Source organism: Drosophila santomea, chromosome 2L, assembly GCF_016746245.2.
Source record: "Drosophila santomea strain STO CAGO 1482 chromosome 2L, Prin_Dsan_1.1, whole genome shotgun sequence".
NCBI classification, from domain to species: domain Eukaryota; kingdom Metazoa; phylum Arthropoda; class Insecta; order Diptera; family Drosophilidae; genus Drosophila; species Drosophila santomea.
The window spans coordinates 10,536,030-10,563,802 of NC_053016.2; positions in this window are offsets into that span (position 1 = coordinate 10,536,030).

Sequence of the window (27,773 nt, forward strand, 5' to 3'; positions counted from 1 at the left end):
TTTAGGCCAGCGCCTTTGCCTGTTTATGTTTACGTTTATGTTTATGTGTGTGTGTGCGGTATCCTGGATCCGTCTGAAAGTGTCTCAATGTATCCGACTGGCAGCGTATGTGTGCGTTAAGGTTTTACTGTCTGTGATTTGATGTTTACAATAGCTACGCATGCGACTGATACGGACCCAGACGGCAGCCAGGACATTTAAGCCCGAGCAGAGACTCAGAAGCAAAAGCAGCAGAAACAGCAGCAGAAGCAAGTGATTTCAATAAATTTGATGGTTTTCCATTTGCAACCCAAACTCAATCGTCTATTCGCAGTAAAAAATTTCGAATTACGCAGGACGAATGTGGAGGGCAGGGATGTCGGTTCGCTGGATGAGTGAAATTGGGGGAGGCGCTCAAATGACTAATACAAGCCAAGTTATTGACATGGCAGCGGGATTGCGCCAACGAGGGCAACACTCTCTGCGTTAAGTTCCCCATCGAACTTAAGTGCACTTCAACAAATGGGGACATGCTTCGAGGAACAAAGAATGCAATAAATGTTACTACAGTTTTTGATTTGCGTTCCTAAGTCTTCATATTGCTATCATATACATTGTTTAGTACATTCACCAGCAAGATAATTAATCAATTGAATTGTATTTAATTTGGAACTCTTCTCAGTGTATAAACATACCATATACTTAGATATACAGGGCGTCCCAAAAAGAAATGGGTAAGAGTGCGAAAGGCAGTGGCAGTGGAAAAGTTTCGGGGATGCGTATAACTTCAAAATGACTGCTTTATGTAAATCCCACGGATAACGTTTTGCAAATTGAATTTTTAGCATTCTATTTTATTTATTTTCGTCTCTTTGGCTTGCCAACCGAGGAGAGTGGGAGTGCGAGGACGTTTGGCTGTCACCAGAAGGACAAGCCTCCCATCGACTCCTTCAGCGGTCGCAGCAAATTCGCAGCCGCATCCGGGGATCCGTATCCGGATTCCGGATTCCGGTGGCATCGACCCGCCCCAAATTCGAGGATACTTGGCGTTCCATGCGGTAGTTGCATGACAGTTAAGCTGGCAGGATAAGCAGCAGCAGGAACAGCACTAGCGGCAGGAGCAAAAGGAGTAGCGGCAACAGCAGTGGCAGTGGCAGGACCGAGCCCGTACCCAAATCGAAACCAACTGTCAGACATATTAGCATGTAGGCATGGACATGTTAGCTTTACATCGACATCGAGAACGGAGCACATTGCAGGGAATTTTGGCGTGATTGGTGGCATCGGGATCCGGAGATGGGGTCCTGAAATGAAGCGATTGCCTGCCGGCTAGATGCCCGTGCATGTCAGGAAGGATCAGGGCCTGGACAGTGTGGTGCCAAATATACCCGCGGCAAATGGAAGGCTTTGATTCGTGATATGGGCCATGCTGCGAAAGGCCATGGACTTGCTGTTTATTGAATTTTCCCCTCGCAGCATTTCCATTTTTCGCACATATTCCAATTGAAGTGAAAACACAAAGTGTTTATGAGATTATAACAGAAATTCAGCTTGCATAAGATAATATATATATATATATTACTACTCATAATTACTCATAAATAAATAAATAAGGCAAGTACTTTAATTGGTACATTAAAACGTAATGCCAGTTACAATTGTTAGTCATTCACTTGCCATACATGACCAACTGAACAACCAAATGAACTCTCATTTGCCGGCTTCTTACCAATAGAAAGTACTTGCTACATTTAAGCACTAAGTATGCTTGCGTGCTAGTTTCAATTAAGCGTTAATTATTTCAATTAATACGTAATTGTGGACATTAAAAATTCGAGCAGTTTCAATTCAACTTTGAAGTGTGTAACGACATTTAATTACGTCAAATTACAGACTACCTTTAAACAGCACTTCTGCCTAAATTTAAGTGAAATAATTATTTTTTTTCAATACTCAACAATTTGTACGCAAACATTTTCTCCGATTTCAAATGTGCACTTTTAGTTTTATGGGTTTCAAAACGATATTCTATTTGCGCCATAAAATGTATGGTCGGTATAAGCAACCAAACCTATTTTCAAATGTCATTTGATATGGAGGCTTTAACCTTAATTTAATGTTTTTGTCGGTTTGTTTTGTTTAGTATTAATATCCCGCCTTGTTGGACCCAACCTATCAATTAGATTTTGTTCCTTTTTTACCATTTTTTCTCCAATTTCGATTGCTATCATTGTTGTGCTGCTGCTGGCCTTTCGTGTCAGACAAACTTGTTGTTGAGTCTATGGCATTTGGAAATCGGACTAATGAGTTTTGTGATTTTTCATTTATTCACTACACTTTTTAATTAGTCTGTGCTGTTGTTTTCCCTTTGTTGCTACGCCAATTTGCATGTTTCTGTTGCTGCTGGCCCCAACAAATGTTGTAATTGAAAAATAAATGAGGCAATCAACTTGCTGACCTGTCGTCGATGTAGCGAAATATTTTGTCAGCTATTGACCCGCACAACTGAAATCGCTATTGACTTTTCGACTCTCGAATGGTGGCTCTTTATCACAGAACCACTTTTTACCACGCATTTATGTCTCTTTGTGTAGCCAAATGCATTACTCAATACCAGTTATTTTATCAGAATAATAAGATTTTGGAATTAATAAATAAATTTGGATTTTATAATTGTTTATAACTTGGTTTTAGAACAAATCAATTGTATTTTTTCGTATTTTACATTAAATCAAAAAAGGAACTGCTCCAATAGTCATTTAATATTCGCTACACATGCCACCAGCGGAATTCTCCCACGCTGCCGTTGTGTGTGTCAAAAATTACAAATGTTATGGGCGACACTGGCCGAGTGCCACGCCCCTTTTGGCTGGCCACGCCCACGGTTGTTGCGAAAAAGGTAATTATAGTCCTGGTGGGCCGAAACCCGACTGGTTTGACTGCTTCATTCCGGAATTTTTGTGCTCGGCCATTTTTGATTGTAATTGTTGTCGATTGTCATTACATGTTTTGCCTGCCGTTGGATTTTGGTTGCCTGATTTTCGCTATACGTATACCGCCCCGCCCCCACCCTCCTGTTGCAACATGTTGCTGTTCCCCCCAGTCCCCCGCCCTTGGCCCAGCCATTGTTGCGGCATTTTTGTTGCGCGGTTTGTAGCGCGGTTTGTTTGTTGGCAGCGTCGCATTGCCGCGCCTGTCAACACAATTGTTGTACTTGCCGCTTGCTGGTGTCCTGGTGTACTGGTGTCCTGGTGTACTGGTGTCCTGGCCACTGTTGTTGTTGCAGCTGGCCATTCTTGCTTTTGGCCAATGACCACAGCCAAGAGAGAGAGCAGGAGTTATATCGCAAAATTTGCCGCTGCCGACCAGGATTTTTTGCAAAATTAACGGGAATTGAGTTGTAAGCCCCGGCCAAGTTGCCAGCCATTGACCAGCTACAGATTTATAGGGCCAATAGAATTTCCATCGAACAGGAGGAGCTGCTCCTGTGGTGGCCAGCAACCGAGTTCAAGCACCGCAATTGGCGTCAGCTTCAATCTGTTTCGTGCCCAACACATCCTGTCTAATTGCCAGGCTAAAAGTTCTGGTCCGGATTTGGGGATTTTGCAACTTTCATGGGGCTAGTTAACTATTTGTGGACTTGTTGACATGTGTGCACATGTAGTTTTTTTAAGGACCTCGGACTCGGAATAATGTGAGTGCCGAAAGCTTTGAGCTTGGCATATTTCCTTTACGTCATAATTTATTTACATTTGCAGAGTTCTGAAATTTGGAAACCTTCCTGGTTGATTAAAATGGATGAGGACAGAATTTAGTTTCTGAGCGTACGCAAAATGTACAGGGAAATGTGCAGAAAATTTCCCGTGAAATGGAAATGAAAATTTCCTTTTCAGCATTCAGCTAATTCGCAGCAGATTTCTTTTATTTTTCGCTGCTGCTGTCAAAGCCTTCTTGCCAGGATTTTCCAAAGGATTTGAAGCAGTTATTTTCCCTTGCCTTTGTGTGTGTGTGTGTGTACAGTGGGCGACACCTTGGCTTCGGCCATCAAGTTTCGGCTGCTTTACGGAAAAGATTTTGAGAATTTTGGGCACGTTCATGACGTTCAAAAGAGATTAAAAGCGTATAATTGTCGCCTTAGCAGCGCAACTTGGCCCGGGACGGGGACGGGGTACGGGGTACGGGGGCCGTCTGAAGTTGTGCGAAGTTTTTGGGGGCGTGGCCACCCACTTAGCCAGCCCCTCCATCCATCTGGGCCATCGCCCCAAAAGGCTGTCGGGCATGATTTAGGCAAAGTGTTCGGAGGCCTTCACTTCACTTGCGCCTGCGGCGGCGCCTGAGCGAGCAAATTTAATTTCCGTGACAGAAATAAGTTTTGCGCTCAAATGCACAAGGCCTCGGTCCGCCGCCGTGCGTGGCCAGTTTTTCTCGGGATTTTTCCACCGCTTTTCTTGCTTTTCTTTTTTTTGCGAGTAGATGGGATTTCTAGCCTGCTTCACGGCTTGCTCGATTGCTGGCTTGCTGGCTTGACTTTTATTAAAAGCTCATTAAGTGCCGGGCAAAAGTTTTGCAGCGACGCTCTGGCTGATCAATCTGTGCCCGCCGCTGATGGAGATATGTTAGGCAGCGTCACCCGCAAATAAATCCATCCCGATTGCAGACTGTCGGGACGAGACCAATCCCGCGGCGAGACCCAGCTCATCATTATGTGAGGTGACGTCTGCTGATGGTGACATCATCATTATGGCGTTAGGAAACTAGTTTGCCAAGGTGTGGGCATCTCCGCCTCCTGCGAAATTCCTGCACTTGTCATCAAAGATGCATAAACTGCGAATTAGCTTGAATTTTAAATAATAATTTTAAACAAATTATTCTTATGTGCTGAACTATAGACTGACTTGGGTTTTAGAAGAACATTTAATAGAATATAGCTTGCTACACTTTTGATGTTGATTGTATTATCAAGGATCGGCTTAGAATTTCTTCGAGTGCAGCCCGTTCCTCAAGGTAAAGTCCCGACATCCTGACATGACGTGACAACGAAAAGAGCCGAAGACTCAGCCAACGGCAGCCAATTTTTCAAACGCAGCACTGAGCAAATCTACAGAAGAACTAAGAAAAATTGTGCGGTCCAAGCAAAAAGAGTCCTTGGCGAGAAAAAAAAAATACGCTGCGTGCCGTTTGAGGGGCGGTGCGGAATGAAAGAGGTCCAAGGTCCTTGGCTGGCCCTTTGTTAGTTACCTTTTTGCGTCTTTTGCGCCAAATCAAAATGGCAGCAGCTCAACGCGTTCCGTGGCTGTCCGCTCTCAAGTGATTTACTTTGAAGGCGACTGACGACAAGGACGACTCCTTTAGTCCTTACTTGGCATTCATGACCAGGAGCACGGCACCACCCACCCTCCGCCACCGCGTCACCCGTCAAATCCTCCTGTCGCCCTCACAAATTGGATATTTCAGCGGGTCCACTTGGAAGCTCCGTTTGCTTCGGTCGTGCGCAAAAATTTGCAGTCCTTCTGCTTGGCCAAAGGAGCCTTCGCTCCTGCAATCCTGCCCACATGTGGCACAAGTGGCAAGTGGCAAGTGGCAAGTAGCAAGTGGCGTGTGGCGTGTGGCCACAAATTAACTGAGATGAAACGGAAAGATGGAGGAAAAATCATAATATAGACATGGTCAGCAGAAAAAATGGGCCAACAGCAACAGAATAAAGTCCTCAGCTTCATCTTTATTAACACGACGCTCGAGTTGGTTAAAGATTTATTTTTTTTACTTCTCAGTAGAGCTTTCTAACATTGAGGCAGTTAAAGGCAGTTTGGACATTTGAATGGTAGAATACATGGTAACTTATATTACAATCAAATTACCATAACAAATATACTTAAGAAACAATAATGAAAATATATCCCTTAATTGTTGAACTGAGCCATAAAATATTTATACTTACTTTAATTAATAGAGGAAGTGCTATTATATTCTTTAGTAAACTCCTAATTATTCCAAAAATACTTTAAGCATTATATCAAAGAACAAGTATATGACAACATTCCAGGGTAAAACGAGTATCTGTTCATCGCAGCCATTCTCTAAATTGTATTATTTCTCCTCATTTTTGAATTCCATTTAAAGTTTGTAAAAGCGAAACATCAATCTTGGCCCCTGAATGACTGACAGAAGCTGTTATATACGTCTGCCGGGCGAAAATCAAGGAAAAGTGGGTGCCCCGGAGAAAGTGAGTGTAGGAACTTTCCCCCTCTTGGGGAAGCAAAGGGAAAAGGAGGCGTGGCCAGGCGGCAGGAAGTGTCAGGCAGTTGGGGAAACAAGATTGTGACTCATTAAATTACATTGCAAATGTCATTGTAAAGTAAGTCAAATGGGGATCGGCAAAGTGGGCTAAGGGGACTAAGGGGGCTGAGGCCTGAAGTTCCTTCAGTGGCAGGCTCTGGGAAGACTCTGTTTTGTGTCCTTGCTGTGCGTATAAGCAACATTCATTTATTTATATATTACTTGCACCCCTCTCCACCTCCACGGCGGCACTTGGCACACTCTTCTGGCAGCAATTTAAAATGATAATTTACACAAATGCGCTTAAATAAATAAAACGCACCAAAAGCGAACCCCTCTCCTTCCCTAGGTGTGGCGCCTACGATTGTCCTTAAATCACGCGTAATGAAGTTGTCCTTGTTGTGTTGCCTTTAAATTATGGTTGTTGTAGATCTGGCAGATCTTCCTGCTGCCTCGCGTTGTTTCTGCCTCGAATGGCGTATTGTTTTTGCATTTTATCGCAGCGCATTTATTTTTGCATTTCAAAGTTGCTTTTGAGGCAATTGGAGCAAGCCATTAAAACCAGCCACAGGGCCTGCCACTTCGTGGGGCAAAGAACAGGGCCGAGAGCTGTTGGTACAAGGAAGCGGTCTTCGGGGGACGGGCGAGGTGTCAAGTCATTTACGCCGGACTTCCATTACGTAAATGGGCGCAATCCGGCGAGGAATGAATTCTAAAAGGGAAATTGCTATTTTTTAATTGAGTCACGGATGTGTTTACGTACACCAGCGACTAAAAAATAATCATTGCTTATTTATGAAGACGATGTGGGGTAGATTTTCGTAAACAAAATGTTTTGTTTTGCTTTAATTAAACCAATTAAAGCTAAAATGCTAAGCCAAAAGCGAATAGTTGTAAGTCTTTGCAATGCAAATATTTTATTTCTACAAATTAGGATATACAATTTATGGTTTTAAACAAAGCGAAACTTATGCAAAGCAACGCAACTCAAATAAATAGTTTAAAAAGTGAAAAAAAAGGATATAAAAATAATACGAGCAGACTAAAATTTTGAATTCAATTACGAGCGATTACATAAAGTAAAATATTTCACTAAACATTTAAAAGTTCAACTGTCGAGCAAACTCGAACAGGTCTGCGGATGAAATTGAAATTTCAATGGAAAAAAAGGCACGAGGTGGTGGTGGTATCAACTCGCTTCAAAGAGAATTCCACGACATCTGACATTTCGAGGTGAACTTATTCGCCCGCAAATGGAAACTTTTTGCTCCTTTGACTGCAGTGCAGCAGTTTTAGCCAATTCCGAGTTAAACGTTTGCCATTTGTCATTTGCTCACCTGGGTGACCCCAGGAATTCCCACTCCACTCAGTACAACGCCTCCCCTCATCAGGCAAACAAATGTCCAAACTTCTGTCTCCGCTCGCCACCTGACTCTGTCCTTCTCTGCCCTTCTCTGTCTCGAGAGTCCCCACACGAAGTGGCTTTGTTAACGCCCCACAGTTTTGGCCCCGATGCGTGTGCAGTGTGCCACGCCCCCTCGAGGTCACCGCCCCCCTCTAGAGGCTGGGGCGAAATACACGTTTACCGCGCGCAAAGGCAACGCCAAACGTAAACTGACATTAACTTCGCTCGCATACAATATTTTTCACTAAAGGTTGTGTGTTCACTTGGGGTGTGCCCCCGCACCAAGGTCCTCGAACTCGAACCAGGACCCACCAGGCAACCAAGGAAACTCGCAGCACTGGGTCACGAGTTGACCCAAAAAATCTGGGATACCGAGGTGCTGAATAAATGAGAAGGATTGCAGACAAAACAGAAGTTAATTCTTCACTGCTTGAGACCCAACGATCCGATTATTACATATATGAAAAAAATAACTTACACAGAAATTGTAAATCTTTTCATGATTTTTTCATATTATTGGCTCATCGTTACACGTGTTTTCTCGGCCACTAAACAATAATATGCAACAGCAGTTGCAACAATTTTCCATTTATTTTTACCGTCAACATGCTTTAGATAAGTCCACATAGATAACTTGCACAACGTGTGCCAGAAAGTCAGATACTCTTATTAAAAGAGATATGAAGAAAAATATTAAAAAAAATGTTGTGTGATTTTTAATATCGAACAGAAAGAAAAACAATCGAGAGTATGCATAAAATAAAACTATTAATAAGTACAAGTATAGCTAAATATATAACTTTAGCTTTGGCGTATTTTCATAAACTGGATGGCAAAATAATATAATTGTATGAATTAGGTCGTGTAATAACCAGAAGCTCAAGGAATATACTCCACCGAAGAGTAAAATGCAAGGTCGAAGAAACGCCACTGGAGGAAAATGGAAAAGCGTAAGGAAAGAAAAGCGAGTCCCGCTCGTAGTTGACAAAATATGAAACATGCTGGCTTCCGCTGCTTTCTTCCCGCACTTTCGTACTCCAACTTTGCTTCAGGTTATTGCAACAAAATGTCAACTGAGGGCCATAAATTGTGTCAGTCTGGCAAATTTTCACAACACTTTTTTCCGCCATCGTGGCTGTTGACATATTTGAACAACTATCTAAAGGTGAAGCGGAAAAACTTTGATTTCCAGCCCATAAATGGAGGCAGCGGGGGTGGAAAAAAGGAAAAAGGGACACAAACAACACGTGTATATAGTTTAAGTGCCCTGAGTTGCCAGTTTATCCGCGGGACCATCAACCCTGTATCCGAACTCATCGCGATTGCTTTTGCGCTACGCCTGTCGCATATTTTAAATCCCCAGTTGAGTGGCAATCAAACCAGAGCCAGATCCAGAACAAGTCCTGCAACTGGAGTCAACTCCCATTCCCACCATTTCAGTGCTGCTCAGTGCCACCCCAATGACCTCGGTTAAGTCCCCCTTGCCGTTGCCCATTTCCACTTTCACCAACCACCACCCACCGCCCCCTCCACTTCGCCACCCACTCCGCCACCTGCTTTGCCGCCCAATCTTTGCCACCCACTTCTTTTCAGCTGCTCAACTGCTTCTGGCTTAATTAAACAAGCGCAACATCACCTCAACGGCGGGGCAGATGAGGAAAAGCTGGAGGAGGACCTCAGCCGGATGAGTTCGCCAACTTTTAAAAATGATAATAATTTGCTCTTACCCCCCGCGAGCATTGAAAGCATTGAAAGAAAAGGATTTTAAAAATTGTTCGTTTTTGCGATTATAAATATCAGTATTTTGATCAGAACATTCAAAATATAGCTCCAAATATGGAATGTCATACCTCGTTGAGTTCGTAATTAAATTTCCAATCGAACTGTGTTTGTAACATGTACTTAAAAGTTTGAAATATAATACAATTTAACTAACCCTAGATCTATTTGAAATTGATTTTACTTAATAATGATTTACTTATTAATATTTTCCCCTGTTTCTGTTAATTAATGAAATCATTTTTAAGATTGTACAAATACTATATACTACTTATGAGAAATGACAGTGTACTTCCAGCTCCTTCACCTGCTCTTCATCCCCCTGGAGCGGAATGTTAGTGACACTTGCTCTGTGGCTGTTTTGCGTATTGGCCACACCACCCACAACACCCGAACCACCGATCCACTCATTGTGGTGCTGTGGCTCCTTGGACCAACAATGTCTCCATCTTGTTACGGCCATAATTATATTTGACTGTCGTTAGGCCGGGCATTGTGTGCTGGCCCGAGTCTATGATGATGGCAATGGTTGTGGCCCAATGCCCACCAGACGTGGCTAATCCAGGTGGTCATCGTCCTCGGGTTTTATTTAATTTCTATTTTGTGAGCAGCTCGCTCGCAATTTGCAATTTACAAGGGCGTCGGGGGAGCTGGGCCCCCTTGTCCTTTACATCTCGTTTTGTCTGAAATTGCTTTGTATCCTGCCAACCATCCAACCATCCACTCTACTCCCCTCACGCCACTTGCCACTTGCCACTTGCCGCTTGCCACTCGAGCATCGTTCGCTTTGCTCAAGTGTCAAATCATTGCCTGATTGTTGCACCCTTTGTTGGGCCATAGAAGGGGTTACTCGGCTCGGTAGTATTTGCATTACAGAAACCCTAATTAAACGGGAAAATAGCAGGAGCACCAAACTTACTTGCTTCTTAACGTAATAAAGTGTGTGGGGAATGAAGAGTTGCCTTTATTATATTGCTCATTTGCTTATCCAAAACTCCTTATATGCGCTTCTTATACGCATATTTAATTTTAAATATACTAATCTAGGGTATGCATGAGTGCAATTTACATAAAACGCGATATGGAGTATCGCCACTTGTTTGTGTCGCCTTTGCAGGACTCGTTGCACGGCCAATTGCACGCTCAAGTGGCGAGGCAGCGTCAAAAGCGGGAAAGCAGAATGAAAAGTCTATGGAAATCGGGAAAATGCATGAGCCCTTTGTTGGCTCTCGGGATTGCAAATGGCTGTGGCGTATTAGCACCTAGCGCACCTGGTTTGGCAACTGGTAACTGGCAACTGGCAACTGGCGACTGGCAAGGAGCATCCTTTCACCTGCTCATCTCCTGGGCAACAACTTGCGTTTAGCACTGCGTGCGATTTACGCCTGATTTACCAAGGAATCGCCTTTTTAGACTTGGCTGTCTGAATGGCTACGAAGAAATGGGACTTAAGCGGAAATCGGTTGATGGCCGTGGACTTAACGCGATCTAAATAAGATTCCAGTCTGCAGGGATTTGATGAATACCTGGAATTATTGAATTGTAAATTTCCATTGCCACTGAAATTTAGTAAGCTGATTTACATAAATACTGACAAATGTGTTGCAAGTATTCAGTTAAAAAGCGCTCTCGAACTTTATTATATAAAGCTTAAAGGAGTCTTGCCCATTTCCCCGGAAGAAGTGCAAAATAGTTTTGGAAAATGCAGCGGCAGAACGAAATGAAAAGACAACGAGATGTACCAATTTGGCAAGAACATAGATAGCTCTTTAATTAAACTAACCGAAAAGGCAGTCTTTCTGGCCAAAACAAATGCGGCTGCCTCTCTTGTTGAGCTTTCATTACCGGCTAAGTGAAATTCCTAATGGATTCTCCAGACGCCTCAACTCGTCATCGTTCGTGTCGAGGTATGCGAATGTATAAATTAAAATCCAAATGCAGGCAGCGGGAAAATTTCGTTTAAAATGGCAAAATAAAATACAGATGCACTCACATGCTAGCCAGACAATTTGCTGGGGCGTTGGGAAAAAGCAGTAAAGAGTGGAGATTTTCCTACTCGTTTCTTTTTTTTTTTTTTTTTTGCCGTTCTTCTCTGTACAAACAAATTTAATTTATTCGTGCAACTTTTTCATGCCGAATTTACGAGCGAGTGCAGGAGCTGCAACAGAAGCGGAGCTCAGCTTGGTTTGCCGCGGATGATTGTGTCCTTGCACATCCTGCAATCCCAGAAACCTCCAGCTCCTGCTCCTCCTGATTTTCCCATTTTCCCAGTGCCGTGCCCATCTGAACCGTGTAAGCGTCATAGCCACGTCAATTTATTTATTTCTGGATTTCAGTTTTTAGTTTTCCGTACGTTTTCCCACAGAATATTTTTACAGTGGGTCGGCTTTTGGATGGAAATGGGTGTCAGTGGTGGGGTGTGTTATGAAAAAAACTGGCAGGGGAGAAGATTAATTGCAAACGAAGTTAAAATACCCTGCAAATATGGTATACTTTAGTAACATGAATCTTGGATATATACAGAATACCTGTCTGCGTTTAGCATGAAAATTAGTTTAATTAATATTAAATATGCATACTAATGAAATGATTACATTTTGTATTTAAAATCAAAAAAACAAGAATACTATTTTATACTTTTGAATAGTAATAGTATATATTGGCTTGGTCGCATCGTTAGGCTGTTAAACGATCATTTTTGACAAGAAACCAATGGATTATTTTCCCCATTTCCTGATCCAGTGGGCATACCAGTTCTCAGGGTATCGACAGAAAGCAGCAAAAAGGACTCAGTTGATGCGTTGAAATGGCGTGGCCAGAACCGAGGGAACCTGGCAGAACCGAGCAGTCGGGAGTTGAGTCTCTCGTTGCGCTGGGCGCGTTAAAATTTCGTTATTATGTTGACAGAATTTTTGCTATTTTTACTTGAAAGCTTAACCAAGCACACGCACACACACTTGCGGGCATACACACACATGGGGTCCGTGGGGTCCTGGTCCTTCGGTGTTATTTTGGTGCTTCCCCAAGCTTGTTTTTTGGTTGGCTGGCCGTGGCCCCCACCGACCTTTCAGCTCCCACTCCCTCTCACTTCTCCTGGCCATTTCCTGATCCGTCGTCGCCTGTCAGTGATATATGTAAAATATTTCCTGTGGAAAAAACAGCAGCAGCAGCAGCAGCCACCAACTGAGCTATTTTGCGGCAATAAGCATGAAATTTAAATGAGTGCTGTCCCTGGCTCCCACAACCCCGCAGTTTTCCCGCTTTCCACGCATTTACTTAATCCCCTTTGGAGCGGTCTTCATTTGAGTACCATTGGGTTATTATTTCATCTCTTCGCTTCGCATTTTTTCCATCTGCACGCACCGCTTGCAATTAGTAGAGAACTGGTTGGAGACTGTGCCACGCCCCCAAATCCCCCCTTTTTGGCAGATATAGATGGGCGGGAATATGTGATAAATCATATTTTGTGTCTACAAGCACAAAAACAAAACATGGGAGCCCATGGACAAACTTCTTGTAGCATTTTTGTGCTATTACGTGCAGTAGGTCAAATTGTACATTAATTAAAACAGATGGGAGTTTATCAATAAGACACAAATTTTCAAAAGAATATTTTGCAACATTTGAAACATTATAAGAGCACATTATTATCAGCTCAAAAACATCCAAAAATGATATGCCTTAACAAATATGGCATGGTTAAACTTTACTTTGCTTATTAAATTGTATATATTTGTGTGTTATACAGTGCATGTGTGCCAGGGCTAAGAATTTTTTAAAATGAAGGATTTGTTCCTCAAATATTCTCGAATACTTCGTATTTGCATAAAAATTCGAATATTTGCATCTTCCATTTATTCAAGCATTGCAAAACAATATCTAACACTTCAATATTGAACTTGGAATGCTCCAACAATTGAATTTCTTATCAGATAAAGTGTACTAGCCCAATTTAAATGCAACGTTTATTAGAGCCAAACATTTATGTAGGAAAAACAAAAGGGCATTTAAGCATAAACAAAAACACATTTATAAATTTTCCTCGAAATTGGTTGGGTTTTGGTGTATGGAAAAGGGAAAAGCCCAAGGGCTGGCCAAAAAACCCGATTGCAACTTTCATTAGAGCTGAAGAAAGATATTTTGTACTGCTGCGTTTTTATATTAGGGTCTGCGGTTGTGCAAGTATTTGGGGGAAATGCTAAACAAAAGCCGCATTCAGCTGTACACTGATTCGTGTGTATTTCTATATTTCTTTTATTTATTTATTTATAACATTTAGAACAAACGTTAGTTAACCGCCTCTGGTTGGGGGAGCCGAGCGAAGGACTTGCGAATCCTGACAGCTGTGTCTGTCCATCTCCGAATGTGGGTGTGTGTGTGTGTGTGTGTGTGTGTTTGTGTGTCTGTGAGTTTGGGTCACGTCGAGTGCAAGCCAAATGCGCTTAGGGTTCTTTTCTCAGCCACCCACGATTCCAAACTAACCACCACCCACCACCCAACCTCCGCTGCTTAGAATGTGCGTTGAGAATGCGCTTACACAAATTTCTAGTATTATGTTGCATACTTTTTGGGGTAATTTATGATTTCCAAGCACATGCCCGTGAGGCGGGGTGAAAAACCAGCAGGACTCGGATTCGGGGGGGGTGACATTTTCGGGTGGGGCTTTAGCAAAAGAAACCTCCCCCGCGCCCGACAGCAAAAAGTAAAACAAATGATGTTTAGTGACGTGCCAGTTTTTGTGTGAGCTGGAAATGGAACCACATTCGATTGTCTGGCGAGGGAGAAATGGGATAACAGGATAAGATAAATAGAGACAAAAAGTTGAGGGCATATAGACCGGAGGGTCCGGATTTGCTGGACACATATACGTAGGTAGTTGGGGATGGGGATGGGGATGGGGTTTGGGTTCTGGCGAAAGCTTACCAAACCGTTTTACAGGGTTTTGCCATCGGCGTCTTTGCTTTCAGTAAGCCCAGATGCATTGAACTTTTAAGTCGAAAGGCCGAGTCCGAATCCGAGCTCGAGTCCGCAGCAAAGTAAAATCCTTTTCGGTTTCCATTTCAATCAGAGCTGAAAGCGTTCAATCGCGAGTTTCACTCACTCCACTCCACCGCTTCCTTTTCAGCGGCCAGTCAGGGGCTTCTCGTCATTAGCTTTGAACTTGGCACTGCAGGACCAACGAGGCATGGCAAAGATCAGAACAATTAATGCGACTTCTTGCGGCTTCCTGTAGGAGCGGTCCTCCAGCTGCACTGAAAGAAACATGACAAGCATTTCAAATTTTAAACATTTTGATGATGTACTATCGAAACCATCATGTAATATATGTATGGGCATATTTACCTTTCATAAAAACAAGTTAACGATGCTCTATTGTTCTTTGGGATACTGCTATAAAAGTTTTAAAAGTTGCTGGCTAGAACTTAAATTCAAATGAACTTAAATTCAAATGTTACCAACTACAGGCAGTTGAAAAAGTTTATAATAGTTAATAGTTTCAGTTAAAGATGTTTGCAAACCGACCCAGAACGATCATCTTTAAAAGTCCTGATAAATTTTTGCTTAAAAATTATATTTTAAATTATTAATTTAATTCGAGTTTTAACATTTAATTCACTCTTTTTTTTAAGTGGGTGCGTGGCAAGTGGGGCGTTCATTTGTCGCAGGGTTGTCGTAATAGGGATTGTTTTAGGTCTTGGACGGCCGGGGGTTGGTTGGGATTTGCGTTGAGGGAAGTTCATTAAAAAATCTCATCAAAAAGCAAATGCCACTTGCTGCCGCTCACTTGCTCGCCTCGCATTTCCCATTTTCCATTTCCCCGCTGCCCGCGCTGCTGCTTTCCTTGGCCTTTGCATATTTATGATGACTGACAAATCAAAAATGCAAATAAATTTCAATTTCTAACTTGCAGACGGCATACAGGCGCACTCGCACTCGCACACACTCATACACAGAGGAGGTGTGGGAGGAAAGGACACACGCACAACATGACAGTTACAATTACTGTTGGAGAATGGGGACATCAGGCAGCAGTCGGAAAATGCCACAAATCATGTCGAGATCGAGAACGAGAACGAGAACGAGATGCAGACATCGGGCTATGCCACTCGCTCGTCTTATGCATATTTATGAAAAGTGCAGTCAAGTCTTGTCAAGTCAGCGGGTATGAGTTGTGTTGCATTGTTATTAAATAATCATTTTGTTGTAATAAATTTCAATTTGATTCCGTGCCAAATAAGTGACAACTTCATTTGCAAACCGGACTGCCCCGGCACTTAAAGCTCTGCAATACTTTTGAGACCCTTAAATATTTAGGCAGCAAAGTGAATTAGTTTCGTTTTAGAAACTGAACGCAAAAAGGAGAATATGCAAAACTATTTTAGAGGCAATGTGGGAGTATTGCAGAACAAACCGAATGAAATTGTAATTAAGTTTGCATGGCAAATGAGACGGGTGGCTCAAAAAATGCAAAAGCGAAGGAAAAATTGAAATGCCAAAATACCTGGCTAGTTAAATATTGATGCACAAACATTTTTACGTCTGCTAAAACAGGGAAAACATTTTCGCCCAAGTACATGGGGGCCATTTCTAGCTAAAATTGTATTTTTACCACAGCCAAAAGTTAAAACTCAAACCGATATCAGGGTACAAATGGGGCAAGCCAGAGCAGGAACAGGATGCGAATTGTCCGAGTTGGTGCCAATAACGATGGGTGTGGAATACTGTGCAGGCATTTGAATCCAGAGGCCAGAATCCAGAATCCAAAATCCAGAGTTTCAAGACAAAAAGAGAACAGGGGTCCTGCCAACAAGGATCTGATTGAAATGGTCAGACGTACCTGCGTGGCATGGCATGTCCTGCAGGCATTTCATGTAGGAGATTTCGAAACGTGGAATTGGAACCTCAACATTTTTTGTCACCTGTTTGCTTGCCTCTGCAAACTACACAGGAGCCGAGCAACACCTGACATCCTGTGGCCGTGACAGCAACACCCGTCAATACTTGAAGGCATTGCATCCATCTCACCCACAGCCAGCTTTGTTTTTCATTTCTTTCGGCCAGAAGATGATTTTTTGACCACACAGAGGTAACATATTGAACCTAATTTCAACGGTATGCCTGTCACGAGTGCCGGGGGATGAGGTTATGGAGGGAATGGATTACATCGAAACCAGAGAACAGAAGCAGAAGAGGCTTTTAACATTCAGGAGACGGAAAGATGGCTAATTGGTCACAAAGAATAATTCCGTTACCACAAAAACTCCTGGATACCTTGGATTCACTTAATACTGTTCTAAGTTGAGTTGAGGTACTTTTGCCGTAGCATATTACATTTTAAGTAGGTACTACTTACTAATATATATGCATTTAAATAAACATTTTAATAGTATTAACTTACAGCATTACTTTGTAAATACCACATCTTAATCTGATCAGAAGATAAAGTGAAATTTGATTCAATATTTATTTCCCTGCCAACCCATTCAAGTTATCGAACTCGAAAATCAGAATTCAAACACATTCTGCAATCAGCAAAGAGCTTCAATTAGGTATTCCAACCATTTGCCAGCTTAGATAAAATCAACAAGAAATTCGATGAATGCAAGATTCGAGAAATTCGAGCCCAGGACTATACGAGTATGTCACACCGGAAACCTGTTGAAATCAAAGGGTCTGCGGAGGGGAAATGAAGGCAAGCGCACACACGCACTCTTCAAATTTGCAATCGATTTCTAACACATTTTGGCATTTAAGACCAACACTGGAGCAGATACTCGCATTCGACTTGTGTATCTTGCAGATACACTTACATCAAAGCTGGCTCTATTGTTTTTTTGCTTTTTTTTTTTTTGTATCATTTTAAAAAGAAAATTCCACATTTACAAAGTTAAATATGGGAAGCAAATATTAAAAATTTTAACAAAGCAAATTGTATAAGATATAAAAAAGACGTAGGGTGCCGCATTGATTCGGGTGCGTGGACACCAGGGTGTTTGCAGATACCCGAATCGCATTAAACAAAGTAAACACAATTATTTTTATGTGCAAAATGTGGCAAATGGCAGCCGGCAATTTTTAACTGCTGCGGCAACACGTGTCGCATCTTTTTGCAGCTTCCCTCTTTTTTCGGTTAGCTATATGGTCCTTTGCCACAAAGTATGCTACGCAAAAATGTCCTCTTATCACACACAGACAAAGCAGCAACACCAGCAACAACACCTACAAAACACCAACCACACCAACGATTTTCAGTTTTTCTCTTCGTCTCGTTGTTTATTTTGGTGTTGAATATTTTCCATTTTTTTTGTTTTTCCGCCACGTCTCCTGTTAACGAGATGCGCAACACAGGCAGAAAAAAATATATTTAAATAAAAAAATAAATAAATCAGAGAGAGACCCCAAATATGCTGAATGGGCGGAGTGGGCGTGCCAAGGGCTGTGGACTGTTAAAAATTATGCAAATGATTGAGCAAATTATGTCAGAGAGGCATTTATACTGGGCGCACACACATACATACAATACATACATATCTGTATATTCTGTATATTCGCCGCTGACCCTTGACCCTCCTCCCATTCGCCTCTTTATGTCGAAAGCAGCAAATGCCGTCAATTGAAAAGTCGGTTAACAAAAAAACAAACGGAGAAAAAACAAAAAGTACGAAAGGCACAAAAAATAATTTGAAGAAAATATTTTTCTTTCCTGGCATTGGCAATATATATTATTTGTGAACCAAATTATGTATGAAAATGGTTTTTGGGGCATTGCAACCTAGCATTCTGCCCACCTGTATACTCTGAATTTTAGTTTTGCCAATTGGGAAAGACTAAACACTTAATTAGACAAATTTATAACTGACAGAAGTTTAAATAAGCCCGTAGGATGACGTACATCAGAAGCAGTGTACAATTGATATCAGCTGATTTGGGTATTAATGTATTTGATTTGTGATTTAGAAATTCATAAGGATTATGCAATAGTTCGCGGCAAACAGTTGGCAATAGAGCATCCACATCCGTGTGTTTTCGATAATTAAGCTGTCATAAGCACGATTAGCGCAACATAAGCCAACAATAATATCAAATATATTTGCGCATTACGGCTCATCACAAAAACCCCAGAAAACTAATTGAAAATTGCTGGCAAAACCATGTTTTTGGTTATGTTTTGGCTCCACGGCATCAGCTTACATTGTCATTTTCATAATTCCATTTTAATCCACAAATTACGGGGGAATAAAAATTAAAAACTCGAGTACTAACACCAGTAAAAAACGAGCTTCGGGTGAGAAAAGAGAGCGCAATGCGTGTTCTGCATATTTCAATTTGTGTAATGCGCCGTGCAACTTTTGTTGCAAATTAATTTGCCACAAAAGTTGACTGCGAAAATATGGCCAAGGCAGCGCTGCGGCAGCGCAGCAGCAGCACGCACGTGTAGCATCCTGGCCAAAACAGTGTTACCAACTATGGATTTTTTAGTTTATAAATAATTTTATTTTTACATAGTAGTGTAATATAATTTTATTCGTTATTTTCAAAAGTTCACGAAATTAACTGCTTAGTTGTAAGTTTCTTTCGTAGATTATAAGAAATGCATTATATATATTACATCTTCATAAATTATGGGCTAACTGATTAAGGATAAAATTTTTGATTATGTATGTTACTGAATTTATAAGCATTTAAGCAAAACTAAAAAAAACTTATATTTTGTTTTAAGAACTAATAAAAAAACTTCAAATTCTTCTATAAATAGTTCAAAAAAATAGAAACCCTGCCTTACATTACTTCCACTGTTTGGCAAAAGGGCACAATATCCTTAATTTGCGATGGTGCGAAAGTAGCCGATGTAGCACCACTCGAAACGCACCGCTCTCTGCGGCTGCTCTGCACCACCGAGCAACTCTAAGCTCGCACCTCTCACTTGTAATAACCGCAACTTAGTTAACTAAACATGCTGACAGCGGGCAGGGGGCGTGGCGGCTTGTTGTGCCGCCCCCTTTTCCCCACTCCCCCTTTGAGCCCAAAATGTGCGCTGAAGGAAATTGCAAACAAAATTGCAACTTCCTGTCAGCGACAAAAACTTTTGCTTGTGGCGCCAATGTTGCCACTTCCGTTTAGACACACACACACACACACTCTCGCACTTGCACTCGCATCTGTATCTGTGTGTGTGTGTTTGGGAAAACCCTAAGTGCAGTCGGTTATTCATATGCAAACGCCAGGCTCCCGCTTGCCATGTTTGGCAATCAAAATATTTCACTAAATTGCACTGACTCCGGCAACATACATACATAGCTAAAATATTAAAAATATTTTTGCTCCAGACGAAAGCGTTTGACAAAACGTGACCAAGTCGAGCTCTTCTCTCGATTCCAGCCCAGCTATGCAAATAAAAATACGGAAAATAATAAAGGACTCGTTGTGCCCAGTTGGGGGCCGGGCGAATAAGTGTGTAAGTGTAAAATTGAATACGAAATATAAGCAAACTGACCGCAGGGCCAACATCTTTGCTCCCCAAAAATGAAGCTCCTCCCCGTTTTTTGGCCGGACAATTTACGACTATTTTATTTGCCCACCACAATTCTTGATTTTTCTGTTGCTGCCGCTTTTTGGCCCAGTTGCCTCGAAGTGTGCCATGTTTTGTTGACTGTTTGATTGAGCCAAGCAGATAGCACGGGACTCTGGACACTGAACACTGAACCTCTGAAAAAGATATGCTGTAGACTTCAAAGTTTCGCCACTGCTCGAAACAAACAAACAACTGGCCCAAACAAAAATTAAAAATAAGTGCATAAAAATTATAAAAGTTTACTTTTGGGCGCGCCTTTTTACGCTTCTTTTAAGACATTCTGAGTCTTGCCTCCTCAAGTTAAGAAATTGTGAGTGCAATTTCTTGTTAATATTTGTTAACGCTTGAAAATGAACTAAGAAAAGTGCAAAATAACTGTATAAAATATTCGTACATACAACTTATGAAATTGCAGCCACAAGAACTGAATAATACTTTATTAAATAATTAAGACACACAACTTGTGTGTTTGGAATGTTTTGTGCTGTGGCACCGATAATTAAATATTTAAAATTTATTAATTCTTACCACAATATTCACAGCCACAGCTAACCACATCACAAACAAGAAAAGAGATTCTGTATATTTGAATACATTAGTTTTTAATAACTTGTTTGAAGGTGCCACTCTATTTTTTACAGATGCTGACATAATGGTTTTAAATAATTATGTAAATATTTCATTTTTTAAGCCCTAAATTAATTGCACCTATTAATTGAGTCAAGTGTTATTTATACCGAGTAAATGGAAGGACTAAAGACAAATTAACAATTTTACTTTCACTTCTGATCCAAATGGATAGTTTATCTGTAATAAATAAGGGCCAAAAAACATTCAGCGAACTGCTTTCACCCGTCAAAATAACATAACATAACATAAGCTGATCCATTTATACGTAAACCGTTTAAGGTCGATTTCCATTGCCCAAAGGACTCACTCCCACGTCGAAGGTGTCAGTCGGTTTAAAAATAATTTTTAATATTCCAAAGCCCGCTGGATGTGACACAAAAATCCTGACACCTTTCGACCAGCCACGTGTGACTCCTACAATATTAATCACTGACGAAAGCGGAGGAAATAAAAAAAATGCAGGGAAGCCAAGCAACATTTGAGGAGTGAAAAACCACGCATTAAATTTTTGTTATTAAATATTTAATAATGCGTGGGCGAAGAGGAAGCACCTTCAAGTCCTGCCAAGGATTTCGGAGACCCACTGAGTCCTTTTGCGTGTGTGTGTGTGTGTCTGTATTAATGGCCGAATTATGACGAAACGTACTTGACATAGCGCCTGACCAATTGCCCAGAGCACCCTGTACCTGGCCTGAACAGATTTCCATCGGCGGACATGCGTCGAACTTCTCTTCCTTCGTTTCCTGTGTACACAGAAGTTGAAGCCAAACGCTGACAAGAGAGCGAAGAGAGCCGGCAGCTGAGCACGAATTCAGCAGAGAGCCAGCGGTTAAATGTTGCCAGCAACATACAAATGATGCCAAGCTGTGGCCCAAATCCAAGTGGAATACCCTCCACCCCCCCAAAGAAAGAAGCGGTGGTGAGGTGAGGGAAAGAGAGGAGAGGAGAGGCGGGAAGGACCCCCGAGAAAATAATGATTTCAGCTGCTCCTTTGGGGGCACAGTCCAGGCAATTGCTTTGTTGCCGAGAACGAGATTCGGAGTTAGGGAAATACAAATCTTTGATTAATTGTTTGCCATCTAACATGACATACCATTTACAATGGCCACGTGCTCTTTAAATATTTATATGGATATTTCAAATGCGAATCCAAACTGATTTTGGAAAACAAGTCGAAGGGCGGCTCTGCAGACAGGCATAAATCATTTAGTCGGACAATCCGGAGCTCAAAAAATGAATGAAAACATTGGGAGGACCCTGATTACAGGGAAAACAACAGCTGTAGTTAATCTTATTTTATTTTGAGCAAGTAATTTGAACAAAAGCATCAATATCAAGTAATCAAATATGTGGAATAAAATTCGTTTTTACTTCAGTAAATAATTTTGATGGGAAGTCTAACAATGAATCAAAGTGTGGAATTTAAGCTCTAAACGGGCAGAGAAATTATTTTTGCCAATGGCAGAAAACTGTGAAAAATAAAAATTTTTTATAACTGAAATTTCTTACATACCTTGAAATGCTTAAGCTACTTTCTGAATTTCCCGACAATTTCTATAAATTTGCAATGGCTGTCGTTCCTAATTTCAGACTGCTTCTGCATCTGTTTTCATTTTCGATTTCATTTTTATTCGCCACCCTTTTTCCCTTCCAACTTCCCTTGCCAACTGTTTCTATCACTCTTTCTGTATGCCGTCTTTGTCCAACTGATGGATATAAACATTAAATTTGATTTGGTCACGTTTCCGAGCTTTGTTCCACTTATGGCTCATTTTGATACGGCATCCTGGCCGATCCACGCAATCTCAGCCCGCTCCGCTTCCTCCTTCATCTGCATCCCTCCTCCTTGTGATGATAATGGACACACAGCCATCATAAAATAATTGACGCCTCTAATGGACGTGGATATAAGTTGGGATGTGTATGTGCCCCTTCTCTATCTGGGATTGTGTATTTTGGACCTGTCCAGTTAAGGAAAACCGAATGCCAGAAGCCTTAAATCCTATTTCAATAGCATACAAAATTACACATCTATAAGTTAAGAAACATATTTAATTGAATTAGGGCATAAAATGTATTTTAGTCTTACAGATTGCTTTCGGTGATATTTGACAACAAAATGAGGTTTTCAATAACAATCCGTGATTTCTTTTACCAACTCCGCAGGACGGACTACAGCAGCTGAAACTTGGCCTGCAACTGGAAACCAGTTAAGGGGCCCCCGCCAAACTGGATGCATTCTTGCATATAAATTACAATTCAGGGCAGGGCGCAGGTTTCTTGCTTCAAAGCAGTCGAGGGCAAAACGATCCCAAACGAGACAGGCCAAGGATCCGCCAGATCGGAAGATTAAAGATGCTGAATTGACAGCTGCAGCCGAGGACAAAAGAATTTATAAGCAGTTCCAGTTTATCTTTGGGTCCCTTGGATTGAGACAATGTCTCAGGGCGGGTCTTGACTTAATAGCCAAAACCCAAAACCAGGAGGAGCTGTGTTGTCGGTAAGCTCTGGCGGAGAATGTCAAAGGGAAGAGCTGTCTCGTCGCGCAGCATTCTGCAGTCTCCTGATGACATTCTCCAGGCCAAGGAGACAAGGAGACAAGGAGACAAGGAGACAGGCCAAGTTGAGTTGGCAAGGAAATGCGGATTGCAGTAGTGGTAGGCAAAGTACAGACACATCAACGGCATCAACGGCAAGTTTTGCCAGCTGCTTGCTGCTGTTCACCACTTTTCAATTTCCGTTTTGTGCATATGAAAACAGAATTGAATTTTAATTCCAACATTGCAATTGACACATGACAAGGATGCTGGCTGGATGACTGTATTGCTGGCTCGCAGGGGAAGGCATTCAAATTGAAATGCACGAAAGCAAAATAAACCATGTGGCACAAGAATACAAATTGATCAAACACAAAATAAGGACGAGTTTGCAGCAGTAGCATCATCATAAAAAGTGGTTTTCCCAGCCACTCACAACTAAAACGAGCCAGCATAAAACAAGGACCATTTCCCAGGAGCACTCCGGGCTCATCATTCCATGTGGATGTGTGCCGATGATGTGGATGGTGGTGGTTGTAGCCAGGCAAAGGACGAAAATCTGCAAATCAAATTACAAAAATCATAGCGCACAATTTTCACACTGCCAGTGCACGGGGGAATTGTCAACCATCACCATCACCATCACCATCTCATCCCATTGCCCCTCATCCCATTGACGATCTCCAGTTCCCCAAACGAATCCAAACGAAACCAATCCAAGCCCAGAGCGAAGCCAGCCCAACCGGCCGGCAAATAGTCAGACGTCAAATGATGTAATGAAATCAAACAGAAGCGGAAACAGCAGTAGAGGCCCAAAGCAGTCGGATAGTTTCTACTGCACGAAGTGGGGATATACATATGTATGTATGTATTTATAATTTGGCGGACAGTATTCCTTGAATGGATGGGATGTTCACTATATTCACACAGAAAAGTATTCAAATAATTTAAAAATTAGTTTTATGCCCTCTGCATGGCAAATTCTCTATGAACTTCATCTCATTCAATTCGAGCAAAGAAAAATAAGTTACTTTCATGAGCAAGCCCATCTTAGATACCTCCAGTGTAGGCTTCACTGTAACAGCACTCACTGGCCATGTTTGATGAACGACTAACTAGTGCGGCCCTTAGTCCACTCCTGCTCCTGCTCCTGCTCCTGATCCTGTTCTATTCCTCGTCATCGCCATCGCCATGGCCATCGTCCTTTTCGGCTCCATCCGTGTCCTGGCTGGCAGTCACCAGGGAACTCAACTCAACTCGGCCAATCTGCAAAAATTTGAATTTGAAATTTTTATTTATTTACTCGCCGATAAAAGGGGACTGTGATGGGGCATGGAAAGTGTGAAACTTGTACGCCCTGATGGGTGGCTGCAAAAAGGATTGGTATGTCGGTGATAATCCCGAAAAGGGGGAAAAAATATAAACGCTGCTTAAACAAATGAAGAGCGGCATTTGAAATTGTTAAAAGTGTGAGCCAGTTGTCGACCAAATCGAATGTGCATTTTTATTTGCCACTGCCCCCAGCCCTCGCCGCTCCCTCGGTCTCGATTTGGTAAATATCCAAAATATATAAAGCAAATGTATGGGGTCAATTCGAATTGAGTTGGTAAATATTTGAAATAAATGTTCGCTGTGGGTGTGTGTTTTAATTGTTGTTTGATTAGGTTTTATTTATACGCCCAAAAACTATGCTATCGAGAGTGAATTTAATTCCCCAAATCCCCACAAAGGAATTTTGATCACAAGCTTGAAGCATTAAAGCATAAAGCAAAATAATAAGAGAGCTTTAACAATTTACATTGTATTGGTATATTTGTTATTCACAAAATCCATCTATTTGAAAGGGATGAAGCGATTGCCTTTATTTATTAAACATTTTTAAAAAGTTATTAAAAGTAACGATTCACATTAAAATGCAGCACTCAACATATATTCTTCAATAAACTGAATTCCTTACCTGACCAGTTTAAATAATCTCCATTTCTCGAACCCATATTTTTTGAGTCCTGCGCCGAAGCGGGATCCTCTGATGTAAACAAGAACTTTGCGTCATCTTATTGATAAGTAATATTAATATTATTTTTACATCGAATTGCACCTGCCCCTGAGTTCTTGCCCCCAATGCCTGGCAATGTTGTGCGGCGTCATGCCGAGAAACTTACGCTAATTAAAATTCCCATTTAATTGGCATTGGCTGTTGTTTGTCTTCGGCTCGATTGCAGCAGCGGATATTTAATTTTATTTTTTGCTCTTTGCTCGTTGCCAACTGCGGCTGGATGTTTATTCAATTAAAATACGCATGAGGCGATGCGAGGATTGCTGACAATCCAACGGATGACAGAGTTGTGCCATAGGAATGGAGCTGGAGCTGGAGCAGGCCAGCCAGCCTGTCAGGCTCATTGATGCCACACAAAAATCAATTTCATCGCATCCAGTCAACGCCTTCCGACCACTAACGAACATATCTACATGCTCTTCACCCCCAGTAACACACTCTTTGGTGCACTGACAGAAACGGATCAGATATCATACTAAAGTGGTTAATTTAATATCTTTTTTCAGCATGTTTTTGATTTTCCAATACATTGCACTGAGCTCAACTTATTGATGAATGCAAAGCCAACGAACGATTTAATATATTTGTTAACATTTAAAGTGTCATAATGGCTTTCTATATGCATTTAGATAATAATATGCAGTTTAGTATTCATTTTTAAATCCTTTACATTATATCCTCCAGTGACACATCCCAGTTATTTTTCGAGTGCACTTTACATGTGTGTATAAATGCCATCGACACCAACACGTTGACAGTTTATTAACTGACCGAGCTCGGAATATTCTTGACAGCCCACACACGCAACCGAGCAGCGGAAGGGGGGAAGGGGGGAGTGGGTGGATGGCGGAGATTTCTGGACTCCGGTAAGGCCCATTCAATGGGCACATTAATTAGTTGCCATTGAGTTGCAGTGGGCATCGTCGGGCGCTTTTCCCCTGGGTAATTTCCAGGCGCAGGAGAAGACAACGACCACGATGACAATTGCAGCGACAAGGAAACTTTTTCCCTCAGCGGGCCACCCAACGAAACTGCAGTTCGAATTGCAGGCAAACACAGTGGTAATCGGCTAAGAACGACCATTGTGTTGTTGCGGGGGATAAATTCAATTAAATGTTGCCTGCTCTGAAATGGTTATTCTCTTTATTGGTAGTGATTTCATGGAATTAGGTTAGTAATGATGCTGAAAACTAACAGCGTAAGGTAGAACTTTCAAAACAAGGCTCTTTAATAGGAAAAGTTTATATTAAAGTGTATATATAATTCATGCGAAGAAAAAATTAATTGTAAGTTAATTGAAAAAATTTACAAAATATGTTTTAAATTGACTGAGTTAAAGGTGTGTAAAGTTGCAATTGATATCCTTTGGGCTTTAAGTACCCTTTGGGGTCTCTTGCACTTTCAGCAATGCACATTGGGGAATCTGGTAACCGGAGCTTAATATGCATATTAGTGTTTAGCCTAGGAGCACACGTTTAATGAGCTCACCAGGTGTCCTGAGCATCGAGCATCCAAATCGATTTTCCTGCCTGGTTTGTTCACCTTGTCTTCGACTTAACGTCTGGCGTCAAGCACGCGCCGCTCGCTTCGATGATTTTGATGTGGAGCACAAATCGCATTTAATTTACTGGAAATATAACAAAAAATATAAGAAGATGACGCTTGAAATTTCCATAAAACATAAAAGTAAATGAGAAATAGAAATGCCAATGGCGATGGCAATGGTTTTGTGGGGAGTTTTAGGGTCTCACCTGTTGTCCCAAAAAAGAAAAAAAGAAGCAGAATCAGCCGAGAATTGGCTGCAATTGAAAACAAACCAGCCAAGGAAAACAGCAAATGAAGAGTGGGTGGCAAGTCGACAAACAGGTGCTAATCGAAATATAATGTTTCTGGCGGTGGTGGCCCATAAAAAGTGATACGCCAATAAAATTTAATAATTTAAAAATGAAACAACAGCCAAGTCCAAGGCGTTGGCAAGCGGGGTGGGTGGCGAAATATAATAAAAAATTCATGAGCGGAAAGCAGCTCAAACAAAAACAAACCAAACAATGGAACAACAGCAGCAACAGAAAAAAGCGCAAATAATGAATGGCGAACCAGGAAGGACCTTTCGATGGAGCAGGATGGGCAGTTCGCAGGCGGTGGGCCAGAGGTGTGACAGAGGTGTAAAAAGTGGGTGGGACGGTGAGCGATGACAGCGAAATGACATAAAAATGAAGCGTTTAGGCCACTTAAAGGCGCATAACAAACCAATTTCCCCGGCCATCAAGTCTTAAAGCCATCAAGTATGCAACGATGGTGGGTGGTATGAGTTGACTGGCAGTGGGCTGAGTTGGGTGTTTTTGATAGATAGCAAAAGGTAAGTGCTGGTATGGGCTGGTAACTGGGCTTATTGATTTGCTTGGCTGCTCACACAAAGCACTTAAGCCAAACAGCAAATAGTGTCGCAATGATAATTACAATGCCAACACTGAGAGTCAGCATGTGAGTTGAGCAATATTGTAATATCGCCCCCGTATGTGATATATATAGGTAGCT